Raw genomic sequence first — 6,160 nt, 5'->3', positions numbered from 1 at the left:
TGAAATTAATAACGGTTGTCAGAAATGGGAGCTAAACCCAAAATCTGTAATATAATAACCAATACTTTTAATTGAGCTACAGAGGCAACTACATTAAGTTGTGTAAATTATAAAAATTTATTGCATAAAACTTTCCTTTTTTTTTAAATGCAGTTACTTCTAAAGCTAAAAGCTTCTAAAAGCTAATCTTTTTGAAATGTGTTCTTCTTACATACATCAAATTATCATGGAAAACCCATCAATTATTAAGAAGAAACTGTCAGACAAAAAAGTACAAGTATTATTTGAGTACTTATAATAATACCAGTAAAGGATATTATCAATCGATAACAATATATCAGTACAGAAAATCCCAGTTTTTTTAAATCCAATGAGCCAGGCGATAAGATATGGTTTTATAAAATAAAACAGAAAAATTTCAGTTTTAACTATTAAAAACTTTTCTTTAGCAAATGCTAATAGAAGTACTGGATATTATATAATTACTAAGAATTAGAGGAAGAAGTAAATTAGATTCATAATTTTTATTCTATCAGATAACCTGGAAAGGCCTAATTGCCTCAACATTTCCTCTCTATTAGTACCAACAAAACAATCTCCAAACTTAAAACGCATCCAGTTCAAGAACCTATCCTGAACACCCTCAACCAGATCAGAAGCAAAACGTCGTGTACTATTCCACACCACGGTCGAGTACTCCAAGCGACTCCTCACCAAAGACTTGTACAGCAGGTTTGCAAGTGGAAATATTGCTAAACCGTCCACAAATCCAAAGGACAAGACCAAGGTCCCGGCGTGCTTTACTGACAATCCGAGCAACATATTCGTGAAAATACAACTTCGTGTCAAATAAAACCCCGAGGTCCTCAACCAATGTCTCAGCGACAATAACGTGCGTACCAATCCTATAGCTGAAAACAGTGCTCGACGTCTTACGAGACAAAGTCAAATGTTTGGTCTTCCGAAAATTCAAGGGCATACAATTGCGGTCAGCCCACTCAACAACCTTGTTAATATTCAATTGTAGCAACAGGTGATCCATACTATTTCTGATCGGACAATATATTTTGACGTCATCCGCAAACATCTGAAAATTGCACGTCAAAAGATGCCCGATATCATTTATAAAAATAATAAAAAGAAGGGGACCCAAAACAGAGCCTTGCGGCACTCCAGACTTAGCCAAGAAGGATTCTTCAGACATCTGTCCACCAAAACGAACCGAAAAACGCCTGTCACGAAGATAAGAGGATAGCCAATCATTAAAACGATCGCTGAAGCCGAAGCCCTTGGTCTTTGTTAACAACAAATGATGGGGTATCTTGTCAAAAGCTTTGGTAAAATCAAAATATATCACATCTACTTGACCCCTATGCTCAATTGCATTAACTGAATCCTGCAAAAAGGCGGCCAAATTAGAAGCTGGTGAACGACCTTTAATAAATCCATGCTGAAATGACGACAACATCGGGAGAACATGGTCATAAACATGTCTAAATAGAATCCTCTCGAAGACTTTGGAAAAAGTACCGATGATAGAAATAGGCCTGAAATTATCCAGGGAAGGGACACCAGTCTTAGGTATAGGAGTAACAACTGCGTGTTTCCATAGGGACGGAAAAGAAGAAGACGACAAGTTCCAATTAAACAGGGAAGCAAGGATAGGAGAAACAATCTCATTCAAACCTTTGATAACAAACGCAGGAATCCGATCCAAGCCGACCGCCGATCTAGCGTTAAGAATTCCTATAGCACCGGATACGTCAGAAGATGAAACCATCGGAATGTCAAGAATCCGATGGTTGTTGATACAGGCGCCACCAGACGTAGTCTGCGTAGGAAAGTCCTGGTATACTGATTGAAAATATTCACCAAAATACTGACAGCTCAACCAAGGATCAGAAATAGTCCGCCCATCGACAATAGGGGCTGGAGTCCTTACATAGTTAGACTTCTGTCGAGAAATATATTTCCAAAAATTCCTCGGATTAGAACAAAGGTCAGATTCACACTTCCGAGCCCAAACCACTCTAGCATCTGCTATCGCATACTTAACATCTCCACGCAGCCGAGAAAACAAGAAATAATCATCCGACAGACCAGAAGATTTAAACCTGCGATGAGCAGCCTTCTTCCTCTTGAGAAGATTAACAATGTTCCTATTGAACCAAGGTGGAAATTTGGTTGACTTAGGACGAAATGGAGGAACATGTTTATCAATCGCTGCAGTAATTATCTTCTGTAAACCCAGAACCGATTCCTCCAAATCGACGGTCAAGAGAACATTACACCAATCAGCAAACCTCACATCGTCATACAACGCACGATAGTCACCACGATCATAGCGAAAAACCAGGCCCGTTTCCGCCACATCAACGGTTGCGACTTCAAGGAACCCAATTTCAAACGGAGGATGGAACTTATCAGGGCAAACAAGAGCCTCAGCAGCTCTAGTGAAAATCCTGCAGTTAGTCAAAATTAAATCCAAACCATTATTACAGAAGGAAGGATCCGTTGATTCATGTGTAAAAACGTCCAAGTTCATCATGTCAACAAAATCAAAAACCGATTGTGCTTTACATTTAGCATAAAACCCAATATTTGCAGGAAGACTTCTAGTAGACCAGCACACTCCAGATACATTAAAATCGCCTACAATACAAATATCAAAACTTAAAATATCTACGTGCCTATACAGAAAATCAAAATATTGGTCGAGAAGAATTGAAGCTAAAAACGGAGCAACATACATAACACAAACCAACAAATTCTTCATGCCTGGTCGAATTAGCTCAACCCATACAGCCTCAGGAAACGCCTCGAGGTCCTTCCTCCTCGTACACCTAATGCTTGATTTTACAAGAATAGCTGAACCACCACCACGCTGAAGTAAAGAAGCAGCATAATCCCGGTCAGCCCGAAAAACATGGTAACAGTCTGGAAACAGATTGACATCACAGTGCTCATCGCTAAGCCAAGTCTCAGTCAAGGCAACCACGTCGAAGTGAAAATCAATCAAGGACGCGAAAATTTCATCCTGCTTAGTCCTTAAACCACGAACATTCTGATAGATCATCCTCAATTTACCCATCGCTACCGAGCTGCAATCCGTCCTCCCGTGAACCTTTTTCTACAAACACTGCATCAGGCCTCAACGGACCATAAAATGGAGCCAACAGCGTACCAACAGGCCAGATCTCAGGACGAACTAAGCTGTCAAAATCCGAAGCACAAACTTCAATTCGAAACGAGCTGTACGACTCGTACCTAGTCTTCAGACGAATACACTGAAGATGTTGAAAGTTGTGTCCCCCAAGCAAATTCGTGATATCACCAACCCCGGTTGAAGTTAAACCTCGAAACAAAAAGAGCTTTAGTCCTGGGCTTAACCAAATCACAGCATACGTCGCCTTTCCCAAAAACAGCATTTCGAGACCTCACCCCTTTCTTAGGGTTAGACGGAGCAATGGAACCCTCAAGAAAAGACTTCACTTTGGGGTCTTTACGCTTCTCAGAGCCAACAACAGTCCAAACAGATTTCTTAGCCACATCATGGGAGGCTGCAGTCAAAACATCATTCACAGGGTTAGCGGATTTATTTACAGCGTCAACTGTAGCAGAAGTAAGTCCCTCAGCATTTTTGTAACCCACATGCGAAGCGTTTCCGGATGACCTCACTGCATCCTGAATACACCCAGCATCAAAACTCCGCACTCGTGTCATGTTGCCATTCCTCTTAGCCGCATTAAATACAGAAGTAGCACAGTGAGATGGCAAGGAGAGGTTAATATTATCATCACCACATAATAATAATAATAATAATAACAGAATAAAACAATTCAAAAATTGTACTTGTAAATTTAAATTTAAAAAAAAAATGATGAACCATTAAATGGTTTATGAACAGTTAAATTTATTTAAGTTGGTGTAACAGTAAGAGAAATTTCAAACTGTTAAAGTTCAAATATAAAGGAATAAATATTATTATCATAACATTTAAATATGATACTACTTTTTACAGCATGAAATATCTTTTAATTTTAAAGTTAAAATTGGGAATCAAGATTAACGATGGTCTAAGAAAGAAAACTTGAGCTCAAATCATGAATTCTGTTTTAAAACTCTTTTTGGAGAATTCGTGTATGTAAGTAACCACAAAAAAATTACAGAACAACAAAAGAAAGCAAATATAGATGCCTAATATATATGCCAACTACGTTAAGTTTGTAAATTATAATAATTTTTTGGGTAAACTTCTTCTTTTTTTTAATGTAGTTACTTCTACAGCTAACCACTACCTTCTTTAGAATTCTTTAGCAGAAAGCTGGTCTTGATGAAATGTGTTAGTTCTTGTTACATAACAATTATCATAAAAATTATATAATTATTATTCCATTTTTTGTTATATTAGCTTCATAAAAGCTAATATAACAGAAAATGTTTACTATAATATATAATACAGTACATTGATAATAATTTATAAATAAAAGTTAAAGTTCTATTTATTACAAAACGAACAAAATAATTGCTTTGTCTTCTAACTATTAGATTTTTTTATTTTTCAGTAACTAAATAATGTACAAAATATTAGCATTTATTTTCATTGCTTGTGTGCAATGTTCAGTAGTTGCAGAAAATAAATGGGATGCAATATTAGAAACAGTGAACTCTGCTGATACAACATGGATGGTAAGAACTGTATTTCTTTATTAAAAATTAAAAGCAATAGTTATGCATAAATGTAATTTTAAACGTCAAAATTACAACAATTATGAAATAAATTAAATATATTTCACAGTACATTAAGCAACAATCACTGGCAGCTCATAGCTAAAATTAGTGGGGTGCTGCTCCAGAAAAATTTTTTCTGGGCCTTTTCAAGGTCATGGTTAAAGTTTTCTGTAAAATAAAAAACGGAAAAAATCAAATAGAATAGCTAGAAGCAGGATAATAATCTAATTCTACATTTTATCACATTCAAGAATATGGTTTTTAAGAAAATTCGATTTAGCCGAATAAATAATAAAATGTCAATTCAGATAACATATTATCTAAATAAAATGTCCACTTAAAAACACCATAATCCAGTGGTGCTTAATTTAAATTTCTATGTATACAGAAACAAATAAATAACTAGGTTTTACTAATTACCTTCTCTTTCGCCCTTCCAGCATGTTTTTGGACAGATTTGGCATTCAAAGAGACCTTGCTTTCCGTCATCTTTTGATCACTACTGAAAAAACAACTAAACCCTTTAATATTCCTTCCACCGACTAAACTAGAAAAGGGAACGAACAAGGAACGTTCCATACACACGCGGAGTAAAAAAAATAACTTCAACTAGCACGCCAGGTTCGGCAAAGCGTGAGTGACAATGCTCTCTCTCCCTCGCAGCCTCAGTACAGTTTCCTACGTGTGCATGCGCACAACAGCCAAACACCACGCCTCTGGAACTGTGAAGCGTACAGTTCCATACAAAGATTTTTGTATCTTTTTCCTAAGCTGGGGGATGTCTACTGACATTAAACTTAAGAATTATATATTGTACAAGTATAAAGAAAGAATTAAAGAAAAAAGAACTCATTATATTAAATGTTATCTGTAATACCAAGTGGAAATAAGGAGTGCTGCAGTTCCACAGTGCCAATATGCGAGCCGCCACTGGTAACAATAGTATAAATTTTAGAATACATTGTACTGCACTTTAACTGTACAAAATAGTTCTATGTTTACATAATTCTTTGTGAACATGTTATATTACTTCATATTTTTATATGTCTGAGATATACTAATAAACAGTTTTAACTTAATTCTGTTAATTAGTTACGCAAAAAATGCTGATTTCAATAAACACTTAACACTTTTTACTTCCTTGTACGAAGTAAAGGAAGTATGTATTGTGATCGCGAAAAATTTCGGCTTTCAGATTTCAACGAAAATATCCATTTTGACCATCCCTGAATCCATTTTGACTAGTTTCGGCGTGACGTACTTACGTATTTATCTCGCATAACTCAAAAACCATTTGTCGTAGGATGTTGAAATTTTGGATATTTTTGTTTATCCCTTGGCAGGTCGGGGAAGTGTACCCTTACCTCACCTTCGGCCAAAGGTTGGGTTTCCTTCATTTTATTCTTTTTTTTTAACAGATACGTCAACT

Source organism: Lycorma delicatula, chromosome 3 (assembly GCF_047948215.1).
Source record: "Lycorma delicatula isolate Av1 chromosome 3, ASM4794821v1, whole genome shotgun sequence".
Classification (NCBI taxonomy): domain Eukaryota; kingdom Metazoa; phylum Arthropoda; class Insecta; order Hemiptera; family Fulgoridae; genus Lycorma; species Lycorma delicatula.
Note: the sequence above shows the minus strand (reverse complement) of the source record.